This window comes from Passer domesticus, chromosome 6 (assembly GCF_036417665.1).
Source record: "Passer domesticus isolate bPasDom1 chromosome 6, bPasDom1.hap1, whole genome shotgun sequence".
Classification (NCBI taxonomy): domain Eukaryota; kingdom Metazoa; phylum Chordata; class Aves; order Passeriformes; family Passeridae; genus Passer; species Passer domesticus.
In genome coordinates this window covers 20,762,504-20,778,395 of record NC_087479.1, presented here as the reverse complement: position 1 = coordinate 20,778,395, position 15,892 = coordinate 20,762,504, and positions in this window count along the sequence as shown.

Genomic DNA, 15,892 nt, shown 5'->3' with positions numbered 1-15,892 from the left:
CTCCTGTACTGTGGGTAAGGCTGCAGCCAGCACCAGGGGAAAGCACAATCAGGCTGTGAGCTGGCAAGCTACCCAAACCAGCTCATTAATTAGGTTTCTTCTTCTAACTGCTAATTTAAAAAAAAAATCCATTATAACACATTATGTAGGCTTTTACATTAGAACTTTTTGAATTGGTTAACTTTGTTTTTACATTATGCTGTTACCAGACCCGAAAAACTATTCAAGATTAACACTTCTAAAGACCTGGAAAGCACAAAAATTATCAAATTACTGTAGGAAATGGTGCAGATCTGCAGAATACTATAAGTTTAACATTTTCAGTAATAAACCTGGGCATGATCAAGACAAAGAAATAGCACTTTACAGAAATTAAGTTTATACTTTTTTAATATTTATCTATGTAAATATATTATGTATATCAATACATTATTTATATATTATATATAAATATATTATTTAGTTATTGTAAACAATAAGTCAAATTAAACTCACTAAATAAACTTTGCATCATTCTTATATTTCTAAATATTAATATTAGCAATAGTATTAGTAAAATTTCTTCTGATTACAAACCATTTTTCTAAGCGACTTTTTCTTTAGAATATGAGACTTATATACACACTTGTACAATGTGTCCACTGGTAAGGTATTTCATCTACATAATATGCTTTAATCTAGAACTTAAAAACTGTATTTTATACATTCTCCATGAAAAACTGATTATGTCAAACTTTTCAAAACTCAAGAAGACTTCACTAATGGCATATAAAGACCCTTGCAACCAACACACATCCTTTATCTCGTTTACAAACATTTTGTACACTGCAAGGTTTAATTGCCAACATTGTTTCATTACTAGAAACCATGTTGCCTTCACATATCAAAGCTAACCACTGTACACTTACATTATAATTCAAATTCTCTTATAATTGCTTCAGAATCTAACAGAGCTTTAGCAACAAAAATTATAATTGGTTTCAACAAAACTTATAATTGCTTTCTACCTTTCTTATTTTAAGAAGTCTTCTGTAAGAAGTTTATAAACAGCAAGTTCAGTACTGCCACACAGATCACTGCCTTGGAGTCTAGAGCCAGAAAAGCCTAACAAGTAATCACTTCTACCTTATATATGTGTGTTTATGTGAGCATATAAACAGTGTAGGTATATCTGTATATAAAATGTTACAGAATTTCCTCCTCTGCTGTCCCTTTCTGCCCACTAGCTTGTGTAAAATTGGAACTATTTCTCTAGTAATGTGCCAGTTCTCACATGAGGACTTGCTGGAGACTTTCTTTTTGTCTGATTAGTCTGTCTTCAAACTCAGTCTGGTTTATATCCAGTTTGGATGTGCCTGGTCTTAAGTCCGCTTTCTGCTAAATAAAAGGCCTTTTTGGTATATGGTATTTTCTCTTTAGGAAGATATTTATCCACTCTGTCCAAGCTTCCTCTAACGTTTTTAATAATTCAAACATGCCCATTTTGTAGCTTTTTCACTGCAGCATGTTTTCTCCTACTTTCAAACCAGTTTTGAGGGTTTTTTCTATCCCTTTCCACAATTCGGTGTTAGGAAGAAATATTGGCTATAGAGACCAAGTGTACAGGTCCACTGCCAGTCTTCAGCGTCTTGTTAGAAGATGACACTACCATGCCAATTTCAACTCATATTTCTCTCTTCACAAGTGAAAAGAACAAAAGCAATTGCCACTAAAATGTTCTCCCAAAGGCCTTTAGAAATGCATTTCATTCCCATGACATGATTTCCCTGTGCTCTGTAGGGTAGGATAATCATGGAAATAGGGCTATTGCTGATGTTCTATCTCTTGCCCTCTTCCTAACAGGACTCTGCAGACAAAGTTTCTAACTCTGTTACGGGATTTTGAAGTATGCTCCAAGGGTTTTTCTAGAATATCGCATGATCCAGATGCTCTGTGCATCTGTCTAGGCTAAATGCCTATTTTACAGTCACCTGCAATCCTTAGGAACTGAATTCTGTGGTGCAGACACATCTTTCCAATCCTATTTACCCATGGCTTCAACTGAAGACAAGTGTTTACCCAAAGCAATCAGCCCTGCCACAGCACAAAAGGCAGAGCACTGAAAGCTAAATCACCAGCTTCAAAATCAGTTAAAGATAAGCTTACATTAACATTTATTTTTATCTCTACTACATGGGATGTAACATAACTACAACATTAACATTAGCCTTCATTGTATATTTTTAATGTACATTTATTGAAGCAATTAAAATTACATTTAATGAGACTAGAAACATGGGCCTCACCTACCATTGCCATAGCAACACAAAAAGCAGTAAAAAGGGTGGAAGGCTCTCAGTCTCAATAAATAACATAAGGAACAAGCTAAAGGATTCACTCTCACCTCACACAAGTGAAGGTGAGGATGATTTGAGTAAAAGACAAGTGAGGGAATAGATTGATTTGGGACATAATCTAGACTAAACTGAACTTTCTTAATTCCTCACATTTACAAGCCCCAAAATACACTGAGTCAAGAAACAGAAGGAGAATAATCCCATGGATTGCACCTGACTGAGAGTTATCTCCAACAAGTAGAATTGCAAGCTGCAGCTTCCCTGTCTCATATTCCACCACTGCAAATATCTGGTTGCTCCTATTACGCCGATGCACGGAGCACGTTGCTGAGAGTTGGGGTGAACAGTGTCTGTTTTGCATTACAGCACTTTCAAGACACACTGTACATGGCTAATTCACTCACTGTCAGTTATTTTCAAGCATAACATCTGCTCTTGGTTTATCTCTCCAGACAAAACAAAAGCTAAGGTCACAATTGAAATAGTGCTTTTTTTTTTTTTTTTTTTTTTTGTTCTTGTAAAGAACTGTGGCTTTTCTCTTAATTACTTTGGGTGCGTTCTTGTGAGACACAAATGTTGAGAAAACTTTACATGAGGTGAGTCAGGAAATTATAAACCAAGAAGGAAAGTGCCAATTCTGTACATAGTTTTCACACCCCACAGTTCTGAAGAGAAGCTGGCAGCTGCTCCCAATGAGAAAAGCAGCTTAGGTTAGCTGTGCAGTATCGTACCCGATGGGGCTACCACAGCACAGCTATAGAAACTGTCATGAGGAGAGGAAATCCAATTTCATTCCCTCCTCCCTTGTCCTGAGATAAGAGAGTTCTGCTATTGCAGGCTAAAGATTACTGATCATTTCCACATGCACACCCATCTCATGCTCTTTTACCGTTCTCACATGAGCCCTGGAGATAAACTCCATAGCAGTTGAAGTTAAAAACAGACTTGCTCCACTGCAGCAAGAAGGAACAGAAAAACAATAGCTGTAGCAAGAACAATAGAAACATCTGAATTACTGAAAAAATGTTTGGGATGGGACACACTTTGAGAATCAATCAAATAGGCACAAATGGTTTCAGCCATTTTATTTTTCTTCACTTGTGATTCACTTGTACCAGGCCACTTTTCCCCCCCTATTTTCAGCAGAGTAGCACCTTACCACTGCCTGGGGACTCAGAATGGTTTACATCAATGCAAAGGGCAAATTAGACTTACCCCCATCACCCTACATGGCTCCTGCATTTAGTCTGCCAGCAATTCAGTGTTGATTATGACCATATCTTGTTCTAATCAAGTGCTTGTCCCCTAGGACCTGACAGAAGGCCAATTCCTAATGTCACATGGATGATGCAGATAAATATCAACACCCATTAATCTAATTTCCTGTATGCCAAACTCAAACCCAGGCTGTATTATTGACAAAGTTATTGTGCCTCTTAACTTGCGTTGCTGAGTTCTACAAAGTAGATAAACAATTGTATTAAAGGCATCCTAGGGACATTTTGGTTCATTGCTACCAACAATCCAATGATATGAGTCTTGTAGCTGTAACTTGTACAAGATCCTCCATCACCTGTCTGAGACAGCAACAAATAAGGACATTGAAAATTGAAGATTGCTTTAACTACCACAGTGAATGTGCCTTTCGGCCTTTGTTATTAAAAGCACTGAGATTCATGAAATGACAGCTGGGTTTGTAGCCTGGTGTTAGGGTGATCATTATGCAAGCTGGAAGAGTTAAGGTTCGCTGCTTCTTTAGTAGTATTTAAAATCTTTAAGATTAGACAACTGAGCAATAACATGCCACCTAACATACTTCAGCTTTGCAGAACATAGTATGGGTTAGTAACTTGGACTCAGGATGGGGTCTTACATGTGTTCATTACTAAGTGCAACTGTTCAGCTTGTTAGCTGTGAGTTCAAATGCTTATAAAAAGTGGATTTGGTTATGTAAAAATTATGAAGGAAACACAGCACATTCATCAAACACATAAACTCTGTCACCATTTTAGAAATAGAAGCAGGCTGAAAAACAAAAGGGGAAATGATGGTTCACAAATAATTTGCTGGCTGAGAGAAAACTAATGAATAATTTACTTGACAAACATCACATAATGGAAAACATATTCATAAATCATCTTAATTGATGGAAAAAATAATTGAATAAAATCTGCAAAAAGAATGTGACAAATTAAATGAAAATCCTTTGTCTGATTTAAAGTTTTCTTAGGGTAAGATACTAGAGCTGCAAATTCAATAATCTGGGGCAAGAACCACACAACATAGAATCATGTTCCTTTGTTTCCCCTTTAGTTATTGCTAGGACAATGTTCAATGTTTCGCTGACATTGCACAGATTTAATAGTCAGAAGACATTAATATGTTTTGATTTCATAAAGTGCCCTGAGATGAAACCCTTCAGTCACCCTCCCAGTTGTCTAGCAGGAATAACCTCTCACCTTCAAGCTCTGCAGTGACTCCCAGTCCTCTTCCTGCCTGAATTCCACATTGTCATGGTTTGGTCGTACTGCTTAATGCAAGAATTTCAATATACTTGGCCAAGTGGCCAAGAAAAAGATTATTTCTGACTTGGTTGGGCCACTAAGTGCTCTCTGCAGTACTTCTTATGCAGTTTGAGATTCAGGTGGTCGCAGGGAAGGGATGGGCTCATTATTTTTGCTTGGGTGCTCTTCTGTACAAATCCTTTATATCTTAGTCAAAAAGTAGGCAGGAGCCCAAGACTACTAAAGATTTGAGATCTGCCTTGCTGTACCTCTGCTCCCTAGTTCTCCTCTACTCCCCCAGTCTTCAGATGGGTAGAGACAAAGCACTCTGCTGCCTCTTTTCTGGTGCATCGCAGTTCATGTAAGTATTTATGAAGTCTTGCCTTGCTTGGCTGGGAACATGTGAAGAAATGCAGAAGATCTGAAGCAGTGCCAGCAACAACTGTATTTCACAGGGAAACAATATCCTTTGTTTTGCAGAGAATACGTGTCCATGAGTTTGCTTTTGATGCACTCACAGAAATCCCCACACACACCAGGTTCCATAGCCTTTATTCTTTACTACTGCTGTAGGCAAACAATAATAATTTTTTTAATTTTTGAAGTATATATTCATCTGCAATGGTAGCTATTTTTCCACATGAAACATTAATTTCTACTAAATAAAGCACAGATAAACAACCCTTTTCTCTCATATTTTTTGTTTAACTAATCTAATTTCTCCATTTGCTGCCACTATTTTATTCAAAATTACATCAGTATCTATTTTAATCTTATTTTGAACACACTAAAAAACATCTCCCTTAAAGCATGTCTGGTTCTTTTCTGATTGCTCTTTTCCAGTTTGAAATTTTGAAAAAGCAGGAAGCAAAAGAGTTTAATCCATGTAGAAAAGACTGTTTTATCTGTATCCTTTGGAATGTATTCAGCATTGTAGGACTCAAGGAAGTGTGTGCTCTGAGAGACAGAAATCATGCGCAGGTCAAAGAGAGGACACAAACACAATACTCTGTGGTGCTCTGCCCCTACTGAGTTTAAGGCAATGCAGGGAGGTTTCAAAAATATTTTGGCACTGGCAAATGCAGCAATAAAATTCTCAGACCTCTCCTAAAGACAAGAGTTGGGATAACTCTCATCTCTTAGAAAACCTTACTTTTAATCTCTGTGTCTCAGTTACCAAGTAATAAAACAGGATTATCTCTTGATTATCAGTTCTTGATGATAACAGAATTTTTATTACTAATTTCAAAGGTGGGGGGGATGGTGTTAGATGAAGTTAATCTCATTTTAGTTACATACTTAGAGATGCCATGCTTTTACTGGTCTTGCACGCAGCAGTTTGATATTTAGGATCTCCACATATTAGGCCCTAGGCCAGCAAATCACCCTCTATGTGTAATATGTGCTACATTCCATTTCTTAATTATAATTAATTACACGTTAAAAGTTTGCTACATGTTAAAATTCTAATCTTGGGACATTTTACCCTGGGTCAGGCTAGACATCAGATTCCTCCATAAATTGTGGTGTACTGTAATTTTTTCATCCTGTTTCTGATTTACAACATATTTGGTGGACTGTGGTAAATTAGCAGTAAAAACTCCTCTTCTATAGGATGTTTCAGACCTCAGAAAATATCTGAAAGCATCAAATCTGTGTTTAGATGTTTCTCACTCCAAGCTCCAGTGAAACTTACACAGGAAACAAGAGTCTATTTGTCCTTGCTGAAAACTTTCACCAGTCTCTTGTAAACCTGATTACTGATGTGAGACGGGTGTTCTGACATTTTTTAAAGTACTCAGAGTAAATTGTGCTCAAAATGGAGGCACTGCAAGATGTTAGGAATCCAATGCCCGAGGAGTACTGAACAGTTCACTGTATCTCTTAGAAGACAATGCAGGAGACTGAAATACTACACAGAGGGACCTCCACGACCTCTAGAGGTAGGCAGCATGTCTAAAGAGAAGACCTGAAGACCTACAGGTAACTTCTTCTGTTCTTTTCCCTACCTGTGAAGTACTTTTTGTGGTTCTGTGGCTCTCCATTTTCTAGAAAATGGGAAAATTCTGGTTCTAGAGGATTTATCCCAGGGCACAATACAGAAATAATAGATTGCGCTTCAACAAAGCATGAGTGCAGGCAGACATGTCAGTGTTGCATTAGCATTGGCCCTACACACAGTGGGGTCTGAAATGAAGGTAGTTGTCTAATCTCAGGTATAACATCTGCCAGATTTCTATGAACCATTCCAGAGATGGCTAAGTATTCCCAGACTCTCTATGAAGGAGGAGAAGTCCACAGAAATGTCTCAGGACCATCACACTGAGGTAACTGGATCCAGCAAAACTAGCACAGGAAGAGACCAATGCTGGAAGCAAGCTGTTCCATGAACAAGCTGTTTCCAGACACATTGTTTTGGTGTGTCTACAGCAGAGATTCAGAGGGCAACAGATAATATAGAGACACACAACAGGAAAATTATATGTTCAGCAAAGTCCAAACCCCCATGGTAGCCACAGGCAGGCTGGGCAAAGGAGCATCTCCAATGTTTCTGCAGAAGTTGTTACTCTACCACCTAAATAAATCAAAACAGCTCTTTGGGAACTGGATGCATATGAATCAGAAAAATCCTGCCAGTCAGGTTTTGCATTGGGGTGAGACTTGGTGTCCCACTGGCTGTTTGATTTTCTTATTAAAATTGTCAAGTTCTGTACAGTGTTTGTTTTATTCTATAGATGGAAAATGTTAGCCTATTTAATATTACTGCAAGGAATATTAAGGTTATTAGTATTTAAGCTTTCTGGCATAAAATAAGCACCAGTTTAAAAAAGAAAGAAATTTTCTGGAACACAGAGATACAACTGTTTATGCTGGGGAAATGTTACACCTTTTGATGAGGCATTCAGATCCAGCTGCTGTCAAAGTCTAAATGAGCTGTGGATATGTTACAGCATGGCTGTTTTTATTTCCTTTGCCAGCAATTTATCCTCTCAACATCCACTTAACAAGCAATTTTTTCACTCTTAGCGAACAACAGCAATCTAAGATGTAAAAGATCCTATCCAGGTATTATGGTTGATTGCATAAATGGTTAATGCCTGTAGCTCAAAAGAAGTGATTATAAACTAAAAGCTGTTAATGGAAAGCCTGGAGCAGAGATCTTGAGAGAGATCAGATTCCATTGAAAACAAAAAGCCGCAATGATTCCTTCCCACACACTCAAGATGAGTTTGAGAAATAAAGGTATCACAACAGGGGTACATTTAAATTGGACTGGCTTCTGAATGTGCTCAGAATACCGAGACAGTGGTGGCACTGCATGAAAGAGCTATACTACTGAGAACAAACACACATAAGAGAGCACTTACAAAATTACATCATAAACTTGGACAGAGCTGCACTGTCATTCTGTGTTTTCAGCAAAGGGCAGAAGTGCAGCCCCGTTGGGCTGGGTACACTGTTGAAGAAAACCACAGACAATTTGATGGCAGCTTTCTTCCCTTTCATCTCACCCTAGCCCAGTTTCTTTGTTTAATTCTAGAGACCACAAGCCCTCCCTTCCAAGACAGTGTGGTCTGGATGCAGCCCTGAACGATTACCTGATTTTAACTGTGTTACTGAGAAGGAGGATCCCTTGATTTCAGATTGCTTGATGGCTTAATCACTACTTGCCTTGAGCGGTTTTCCATAAAATATGTAATTTCTAGTGTCACACTTCCAGTGGGTGCAGTTATAAACCTAGATTCTCATTTCTGCTCAGACAAAAAATCATTCTAAATGCTTCCTGTTGCAGACAGTTACTATACCTCACCCTGGAGGGAAGTAATACAGATTAGTAAAAACTTAGGAATCATTCTTTATCTATTTATATGGGAGCTGTTATAAAAATACAGAACTGATTTCAACATTACAGAATTACCAACACTTGATTATTGTATTGGTGTTCTTTATTTCAAAACATCTTTGAACAAAGTCACATATCTCAAGTGGCTCTGAATTTGTGTCTGTGTGTCAATAAATCTAAATAGTCAGAATTAGAAATCTGGGCCTGCATTCTCTCTTGTGTTTCCCAAGTTTGTCCTCATTCTTGGCAACATCTGCAAACTTCAGCGGCTTGAAATGGCATGTTTCTTTGGCTCACTTATATCCAAGGCAAAGATAAGTGTGGTCCTCATCTTCCTGACTTTCTCTAACTCTTATCTTTCACTGACACCCCCTGTGTCCTATAAGTCTCCGAGATAATCTTTAATCCATGTCACAAGTCCTAACCCTTACGTCAAGCTCACTGATTTACCTGATCAATCTTTTTGACCCTCTTCTTTTTCCTCTTTGCTGTACCCTCAGCCAGCTACATAAATATCCTTCACATTTCACCCTTGTCTGTTCCTTCAGAAAGGTATTTAGAGGACCTGGGACCTCAAGTGCATGAGCCATACCTGGACTTTTCTGGGTTTTTTTCCCTAGGAAAGCTCTTTTTCCAAGCTGTTCTTAAATCGTGCCCAAGATAAGTATTTTTATCTTGTGTTTTCAAACAGGGACTCAAAGTCAGACTTCTGACTGATGCTTACTTTGTGTGTGACCTTAGATAAGCCAGCAAGCCAGTGCTTCAGTTTGTCATTTTGTACAATGAAAATAGAGAAAACAAGTTTCAGAATTAGTGGAATTAAATAACCAGCTTGATATAACTTTAAAAGAAATTCTGAGAAGTTAGAAGACAGGAGGACAGCTTGTTCTGAATATGAGACTTACTGAGTTGCTGCAGATTGATTGCAGTAGGAAACTAGAAGTCTAAATGAGACATCAGAGTCAAGATTATTTCTTGTATCAAAATTCAAGTTCTGTATTATTTTGCTTGCCATATAAAGGGAGTGATTAAAGAACAGTGACTGATTTCTCCCAAGTCACCTAGGAGGACACTGGGAGAGAGACAGAGAGAAATAAAATTCCAATCTGGAAATTTTCACATTCATTATATTATATTGTCTAGCAAAATGTATATTTTCCTGGCAATCACTAAGCAAAACTTCAAGAATCTGAGCTGCCAGCCTCAGATTATTTCTTTGACACTGTCCAACCATTAATTCCTTTCCTGATGAAAAATTAGAAATCCTAAGCTCCTAAAATGACTATACCTTTTTGGCATCGCTAAGCCTGAAAATTGCACTTCTTCATTAATAAGGAGCATTTGGTCATCAAAACAATAGAGCCTTTGACAGGGGTACAAATGTAGCATAGAGAATTCCTACAGCTTCTCAGCACTAATAACACTGGCTTTCATTACTGTCATTTGTGATGTTCTGAAAGAGGCAGCTTGGTCCTCCTTATACATTTATGCATTTATATTATGTATTTGCTTCATATTTACAATATATTTGAAGTATTGTGTATGTATAAAGCGTACTAACCATTTAGCATCATCTCTATTTCTTTCAGTTCAACTCATAATTTGGCATTATTTTAGGCATTCTACAGCTTTGCTCTACACAGGTTCTCACACACAGAGGATTTAAAATAAATCATATTATTTTCAGATTAAATCCTTCTAGTAGCCTGTTTTTTGAGCTGCCTTGGCTTTGAGTGCCTGTCCCATGAGGCAAGGTTACTGTCATATTTGAATAACAACCTTTTTGTAGCCAAACCCCTTCTCCATAGGTGGATGGGATCATGCACTGCACAGAACCCATTTATTGCACTGCCATCAGCCACCAGCTCCAAGGAAAAGCAGCATTAAATACACAAATGGAAGAGACAGGAAGAAAGAGAGCCAGTCCCTCCACAAGGCCGCACACCAAAATGCATCAGAGAACTAGAAATTCTCAAGAGTTCTACCAGGGAAATGCCTCTCTGCATTGTCTTTCTTCTATGTCCCAAAGTCTGACCTAAAGAGCAGGTTCAGATAGAGATGATTCACTGGCTATGAACCTGAACCAGAGAGAGAATTTTCAGGCGTGGCAGGAAGGGTCCAGCAAAACAGTGGTACTCTGTTAAGCAGCTTGTTCTGCAGGAGAAAAAAAGTTATTGATGGTTTTCCTCTATGTATTTTGGGGTTTTTTTCACTGATCTCAAAATTTTCAGGGGTTTCCATGCCCCCTTCCTTCATGGTATGTCATCACTGAGAATCCTCCAGCTAGGAGAAGAGGCAGCAGTGTCCATCAATGCCACTCTCAGAATCCACAACAGGGACCTAAACAAGGAAAAAAGATCTATTCAGAAAGCACCTAGATCCTATTCCAGCCATGCAAGCAAAGAGGGAGAGCAAACTGCATAAAAAGAACAGTGGTCTCTGAATCAGCTGATGGTCAGGATCAGCCAAATCCAGCATCCAGATATTTCTCTAGTTCAGGAGCATCTTCACAGGGGAGCCTGGGCTCCAGCACAATCATGAGCTGTTAGTTCAAAAATCTTGACTTCTTCTTTCAGAAGAGCAGCAGCCCCAGGGAAGAATGACTTTACAATGAAAGCAGGACACCTTGAGAAATGCTCTTCACGTGATTTAGTCCAGTGGCAATACTCTTGGGAGCTATTGTGCAAAAACACAGATGGGAGGGAGGGGTGAGAGAAATGTTTGAAACAGGGAGTTTTCTTGCAGTGTTGAAATGCTTACTGAAGTGCTTTACTCTTATAAAATGTAGTCAGCAGTGGTAGAAGCTTTTCTTTTCCTTTCCCCCTTTTTCCAAAGTAACCTGGTATTCACATTAATTACTACTATCACCAGCCTTCCAGGCACAATTTTGATCTCAAGGACAGTGACTTTCGTAATACATCCTGGGGAAGCTATGAAATAGCTCTTATGTGTATAAATTTAAAAAGAAAATCAAAAGTCAAATAATTTGTCCATATTTTCTCAGCAGGAGTTTATACGGCAGGCAGGAAAACCTGCCATCTTTCTGCTTTGTTTTGGCTTTTTTATCTGTGATAGTTCATTAAGAACTTCACTGCATTCACTCTGTATGTCAGCTTTAGCCATCACTCCAAGGGCAGGAGCCCAGTAGACAAAAGTAGACAAATGTATGTGAATATATATTTGCAAGCTCCCTTAGCTCCCAGGATTCCTGGACTGCAGAGTCATCCTCTCTTGCTACACAGAAAACTATTTAAATATCCCTTTCTTGTTTTTAGGAACCCCCTGTATGTCACCAGCTGCTTTTGGTTTTAGTCACAGAGTAACTGATTCCTACCTAGTCCTAGATCAAATCTCCTTTTGAAAAAGGAGAAAAGCACTGTTTCAGCTCCTACCCTTGCTCCAGACTTAGTGTATGCCTATCTATACCTGGTGATCTACACCATGTTCATTGTTCAATTCTAGAATGTACCTTTGAGTCTATGTAGAATCAGCTTGTCCTAAGAAAGCACAGTACCTTGCAGAACTGGACTCTATGAACAGTCTGGACATGGAGGGTGAAAAATTAACTATAGGAGTTACTCAGCACTTTGGATGAGTAGCCCTTTACAGTAGCTGACGATGAGCTGCTTTAATTATGGGAAAATATGCCTAAAATGTCTGTAAGCATCAAGGCATTTTTTTTATTCTGCATCCTTCACATTTTGCACTTTTCACCTGCTGCATCTAGAAGAAAAGATTTTGGAGTGTATTTAGTAGGTAATTACTCTGGAACTGCAAATGCAGTTATAAAAGGTGAAACTGGCCATATTTTCACTCTTCCTCTTTATGAATAGCCACAAACCATCCTCTGTCCAATCAACAGCCCTTAAACCTGAGCGATGATATGTGCCCAGCTCCGCTGAAGATGTTATCCATTCATGCGAGAAGTAAGCAGACACAATTGCTGGTGATAATTAGTTTGCACTCCACAGACCCGTCAGGATCCTTGGCACCGGTGGCCGCTTAAGGAGGGTGTGACAGGCTGTTATTCTGAGAGCAGGGAGCTTCTGCACGCACCAGACCCTGCGACAAACGCGCCGCGCTCTCATCTACGCGCTATCTCACCAGAGCCGCTGCACGCAAGGTGTAGCCAAAGACTGGACTTCACAGCTGCTCTCTTCAAAAGAGGCATTCACACCCGTTCATAGGGAAATGCAGGTGTGAATTTGAAATAAATCCAGAAAAATCAGTGTGGCAATTCCAGATGTATATCAGTGACAAACTAAAAATCACTTCAGACATCTAAAAATACTATTCTTAGCTGAAATTACAATCTTTCATATCTGTCACGCTGTTGATATAGCACCTGAAAGTCATGGTGGATGACAGTGAACATGAAAGGAAATAAGGAGATTTTCTTATCTGATTTCCATTTCTTATCCCTTTACATTTTTAATTCCTTACTGTTACAATGAATATTGCTCAGTCAACATCCCAAATTTTTAGTCAATTTTAGTTTCCATTTTTCCTATATGAGCAGTTATGCTGCTGGTTCTTAAATTTTTTATGACATTTTGCGTCCTGAAAACTTTGTTTTAAACGGATATCTTATTTCAGACTATTGCAAAGTTGTAAACACTCTATTTGGGCTTATACATTACATGAAATTTATAACTAAAATCCTCATCCAGACAGTATAGAAACAATGGATTGCAAATGCCAGTGCTGTCAGATATTGGTAGTTCTTACCACACTTATATTTTTACCTCATGATACAGCTTCTGAATAAAAATTTTAAAAATAAGTCCAAAATAGTAAAAAGTTTCTTAACCATTTTGGACCAACTTAATTCATTATAGAGGATATTGCACAGAAAACTGAAGCTTTTTTTCCTTTGGGGTGTGATTCAAGAGGGAGAGAGATTTTTAAATTGTTAACAGAGACACCAGGCATTCTTCTAAACTCAAAACCAGAGCTCAGCACAGGCTAGTAGCACATACAGCAGGAGCGTTGTACTTCACCTCTTGGAGGGGGCAGCACAAGACCATTGTAAAACAGCAGTTTGGAATTGGGCAAGCAAGTCCAGGGAAATACTAAAAGGCAACAACAAAGGAAAAATCATGGAAGTCATAATGTTATTTTAAGGACCCTACTACATGCTGATGCTCATGATCATAAAAGGATCCCCATTGCACTGAAGAGGATTGTTTCAAACCTCCCTCGACAGGAAAGCCATTATGGTGATATAACAGGTCCTGACTCCTGAAATTTATAAGATATGTCCAAGCTGTGAAAAAATGAAACATTCCACAAATCAGTTTAATGGAGGTCATCACAGAAATGATCTTTGTGAACTTGAAACTGTCTGACTAAGCACAGTGTGCTATGGCTTATGATGGAGCTGCATAGCTGCATGAGGAGTTCTTGGCTAAAAAAAAGCTTTAACTCCTTTCCTCTCATTTTGGGGTTCACAGTGTTGATATTACATCCCATGAAGCCCACAAAGTTTCAAGTACATACCCTCAAAGCTAAATTATCAACAGTGAGTGTATGAGTATTTCGAACCCTTAATGACAGTAAGGCATCTACCCATCTTAGTGCTTGCTGCTTGTGCTTTCCAGCCTGCTGTAACAACATCTGTCAGGCTGGGCCTGTGAGCATACAGACCACAGAGAACAAAAACACAGCCCTCAAACATCTTCAGATGTCAGTGAACTCAGGGCCAGGCATCATGTCAAAATTAAGAACAAGGAGAAGATTTTTTTTTCGTACAGTAATTCTGCTAAAAGACCATAGGCATACAGGTATAACTGAGATAAAAATTTATCTTTCAAATTACTGTCTGCAAGCAGTTAAGGGACAATCTCCTTCAGCTTAAGCATTCAACTACTACTTTGAAATTAAGGAATTTTTTGTTTTAACTTCAGAAGCAAGATTTGCCTTAACTTACATAGGAAAGCTTTCAATGTGACTGAGCCCCCACTTCAAACACAGAGAGCACTGACAGCCATTCAGAGAATGCACATACTAGTAAATCTTTCTTTCCAGGGCAAGAGGGACTGCACAGCACAGGTCAACAAACTCTGCAAAGCTACTAAATTACATTCAGTTTGCAAATAAAATTTCAATAAATATTTGTCTTTTCAAAGATGCTAGAGAGCTTGTTTAGCTTAGGAAGGAGAACACAACCATCTGCTGGGAGACAAAACAAGCAGCTTTGAAGCAGCCTGAACTCCCCCTGAGCAGATCACTGTTCAAATATCAAAAGGCACTGGGCTCTGGATATTGTTTACAGGTTAAGAGTTGTTCAGAGGTTGATGTTCTCCAAACTGAAGCAATCAACCCTGAGGCCTCACTTACAAGGCCCGAAAAGTAATAGCCAGATACCTCACTGACTCTGTAGTTTAGGATGCCCTGGCAGGAATTTAATCCCATCATTCATATTTTCCTATCATGATTATTCACTCTTACTCCTTTACTTTTCCCCTGATAAAATTTTATGTTGCATCCCTTTGGGCTTATTTCCTTGGCATAGTAATATATAGGGGAAAAAATTAGGGCTTATTATGAAATTCTGGAAGATGTAGTTTCTCAGTTTTTTGGAAGAGAACTTCAGGAGAGAGGGTCCCAAGTAAGTATTGCTCAAGACTTTGAAGTAGAGACTCTCAGAGACTGAATCTAGCACTTTTCTTGATGTCAAACAAGGCCTCAAAACTCATGAGCAGCATTTAAGGAAAAAAAGATCCTCAGCTGAACAGTCATTTCTATATTTTGTGTGTAATACCCGGCTATCAATTGGAAACAAGTCTGTTCAAACCACAACTAATGCACTTCCAGTGCAGCAGGGCACTGGAAGAGCCAGCACAAGAGACAAAGGTTAAGAAAGAAGCTTTTCCACTCAATGAGGAAAAGACATTCAAAATTCTAGAGAAAGGCCAGTTATGTGAAGCATAAATTTAGTGTGAAAATATGTTGCAGCTCTCTTGACAAATCAATGGAGAAAGTGTACAAGACTTTCAAACCTGTAGAAAACAGTTTCTCAGTTTGTTTGAAAGATTTTTTCCCCTTCAGAAGGGAGCAAATTCAGAATAAGTCACCCATTATTTTTCAACAAAGTTGACATCAGAATAGGTCTAGCAATAACATCCACATGCAAGGTTTAAAAATGAGCTTTTTCAACCATAAAATTACTAATTGTCTGCCTTGGAAAAAGATAAAGAAAATTAATG